We start from the raw sequence: 4,078 nt of genomic DNA on the forward strand, positions 1-4,078 counted from the left end.
ATATATATATATATATACAGATATGACAGAAGTAAATAGACACCTTTATAATCATTAAGATTTATTTAAACCTGAAATTATGCATTCAAACAAATTATTAATTATTATAATTTATAATGTGAATATCTAATATTTAGTAGACATGCCCTTTGCATTTTTCAATGCAAGGACCCTATTAGGCATGCTACTGATCAGATGATGAATATTCTCTTGAGGAATTTCTTGCCAAGTGTCATACAGTAATCTCAAAATATCTGGCTTTGTGGGTGCTTTCTTGTTCCTTTTACAAAGTGTCCTGTCTATTATGCCCCAGAGGTGTTCAATAGGGTCCATATCTGTTGACTGGCATGGTCATGAAAGTTTTTTTATGCCATTCTTTTCCAACCAATTTTGGGTCTTTTTAGCCGTGACAAGGAGCCCCATCTTCCGTAAATAAAGTTTTCTTTAATCATTTCATCACTGGAGAAGATTGGAAGGAGTCCTTTATGCAATATGTATACATATTTATCTGAGTTTATGTTTCCCTCACACTCTACCAGCTCTGATCGACCATTGATCCAAATTGTTCCCCATACCATCACAGAATAGCCATCGTGTTTCATTGTTGGTTACAATCTTTTCATGTCAAATTCTTGATCGCAGAATCTCTAGACCCACACTCGACCACTGTCAGAAAATATAGCATATCTGGACTCATAAGAAAATATGACAATGTCCCAAAATGCTGGTGGCCTCTCCACCATCTCACTGGCCCAATCTTTTCCCCACTTGATATTGGCTGGTCAAAGAAGTGGCTTCCTTCTTGCTGCTCTGCCATTGTAGCCAAGTTTGTGAAGATACTTGACAGTTGTTCTGGGACTGACATTAACTTGTTCTGCTATGTCAGAGGCCTTACAATGAGGATTATCCTCCACACTTCACTTAACAAAGTGAAGGGTCCTGTCAGAGGACCCTGGTCAACCTAGGTGAGATGATGTGTACTCCTTCCTCTCTCTCTGGTGAATTGCACAATCATTCTATTAACTGCAGAATGTGGGATCCAAAGGTTTTATGCTGACAAAGTCCACTTTCAGATTGACCAACAATATGTCCCTCTTTGAAGTTCAGACAGTTCCAAGATAGTGTTTGCATATGGAAGATGCACAGGAACTGTTAAGATTACAGGTACATGGCAAATTGGTTTTCTCAACTGCTCCAGAGGCTCTTTAGAGGTAATGGATAATTTCTGCTACCTAGGGGACCTTATTAGCAGTAGGGGAAGATGTGCCAAAAGTATAATTGCTAGAATAAGAATAGGATGGAGAAAATTTAGAGACCTTTAACCATTTTTGGCTACCAAAGGTCTCTCTCTTCAAGTGAAAGGAAGCTTGTATGATCTATGTGTATGAACAGCAATGCTATATGGTAGTGAGACATGGGCTCTGAATGCAGAGGACATGCAAAAACTAGAGAGGAATGAAGCTAACATGCTCCAGTGGATGTGCAATGTCAGTGTACATGTGTGACAGAGCACTAGTGTATAGAGAGAAAAGTTAGGTATAAGAGAAATCACATGCAGTGTGCAAGAGAAAAGACTGGTCTGGTTTGGTCATGTGATGTGTATGAATATGGACAGTTGCATAAAAAAGTGCTGATCACTTAAAATGGATGGAACTTGGAGAAGAGGGAGATCTAGAAAGATATGGGATGAAGTACTGAAGGTTGATGGTAAAGGACATGTCTGGTGGCTTGCTGTACTCAATAAGACCTGCCCACCACAGCAGAATTAATATTGTAAACCACCTTGGTCAATGCTTGTCTGTGAGAAGCTCTGCTCCGCACCTACCAGCATCATCACTGTCCCCACCACATGTCAACCATTTCACCCACCTAACACCCATCACTTCTCTATCACCTGAGAGCAGAATAGACACACTGCATCCCCTGCTTTCTCAGTTATCTACTTCCTGCCTTGAACCACTTCCACTTCCCATTACTTTCTCCCACCTACTGCCTCCACCAGTCACTTCTGTGCCTTCTCTCCCTGTGTTGTTCTCCATCCTTAACACTTCCCTTACCTGCTATCATCCTCAATGCCCTTGCACACCTACAACAAAAACCCACACGAAAGCCTCTCCTATATTTCACTCTATCATTTGCCTTAGTCACCTATATCCTGCCCACCCACCCTGTCCAAACCTCTCTATTACCCCACTTATTCCCATCACCCCAAATGTTCTGACACATCTTTTCCACCATCTCTCATACTCTTGCTCCCTTTATCTTACTCTCTAACTCACACTTCTTTCTTTTTCAATTGCAATACTTATGCATCTACTCTACAGCAAGTCACATATCTTTGTCCCTCTATAACTCTAATTTCTCATCAACTGGAACAAAGGCATCCCTACATCCCCTACTACTCTCTGCTCCCGACTGAGGGGATTTTTTGTCTTGGAAGTTACTTGGTGACCCTTTTAGTAATAGTATCACATAAAAGCACTCATACCATGTGAGAAACACTGGTGCTAGTACCCCATTAAAATAGCACCAAGTACACTCTGTAAAGTGGTTGGTGTTAGGAAGGGCATCTAGCCATAGAAACCATGCCAAAACAGAAAATGGAAAGTGGTACAGCTCCTATCAATCCGTCTAACCCATGACAACATGGAAAACGGCCATTAAATGGTGATGATGATAATGATGATGTATATGTACATTTATGTATATATATATATATGTATGTATATATCATATATATTACATATATACACATACACATATATATATGTATGTATGTAGACAAACAGACATGTGCACACACATATAGAAAGTGGTGTTGTATCTGATTCCATAACTGTTATATGTCAGATATCGTGACAGCAAATTCTGGTAAGTTATCAAAAGATAAGGAATATTAGAACTAGGTATGATATGAAGAAAGAATTACATCACACACAAAGTTATGCGATTATGTGTGTATGTGTACATATATATGTAAATCTATGCAATATATATGTGTGTGTATGCATGTGTACACACAAATATGTATGCATATGTATATGTAAATATATGCAATATATATATGTGTGTATGTATACACACACACACACACACAAATAAATATATATACATACACACATACATATATACATGCATGCATATATATATATGCATGCATACATATATGCATGCATGCATGTATACATATATACATGCATAAAAACATACTGGTGGCGGATCCCTATCGTTCGACAATAAGGATTCAATTACTTAATCAACTGATAACTTGCTTTTGCCTGAAACCTTCTACAGGCACTTGTACTCTTAACATAATTCTCAGACACAATTAATACGGCAGCGTGTGACAGAAACATTAGCACGCCGGGCGAAATGCTTAGCGGTATTTTGTCTGCCGCTACGTTCTGAGTTCAAATTCCACCGAGATTGACTTTGCCTTTCATCCTATCGGGGTCGATAAATTAAGTACCAGTTACGCACTGTGGGTCGATGTAATCGACTTTATCCCTTTGTCTGTCCTTGTTTGTCCCCTCTATGTTTAACCCCTTGCAGGCAAAAAAAAAAAAAATATTGTACTTTTTGAAATGCAGGTACAATGCATTTCAGTAGGCTTCTATATTGTTACCATCAATCCAGTTTCACTCTCACAAGATATGAATTGACCTGGGACTGCAAAGTGTGGCCTGCTCAAGATTCTGCACAGTGAGATTGAGCCCAGAACCTCATAGTTGCAAAGCAAATTTTTTAATCATTCAGTCATACTAATCTTAAAGTCTAAGTATCATCATCATCATCATTTTAACATCCACATTTTCCATGTTTGCACAGATTGGATGGAATATATTGTGTCAGCTTTCTATGGCCAGATGCACCTTCCGGTTGCCAATCATCACCTGTTTCCTCAAGGTCGGACATGTTCTCACAGAGTGTTGGAAATGAATAACACTGGTTGTGTGACAATGACACTCATGTACAATAACCATGTGATGTCAAGACAAAAACGAGCATATACACACTCATTCTGTATACACACACACACACATATATATATATATATATATATATATATATATATATA

Source organism: Octopus bimaculoides, chromosome 6, assembly GCF_001194135.2.
Source record: "Octopus bimaculoides isolate UCB-OBI-ISO-001 chromosome 6, ASM119413v2, whole genome shotgun sequence".
In the NCBI taxonomy this organism is placed as follows: Eukaryota; Metazoa; Mollusca; class Cephalopoda; order Octopoda; family Octopodidae; genus Octopus; species Octopus bimaculoides.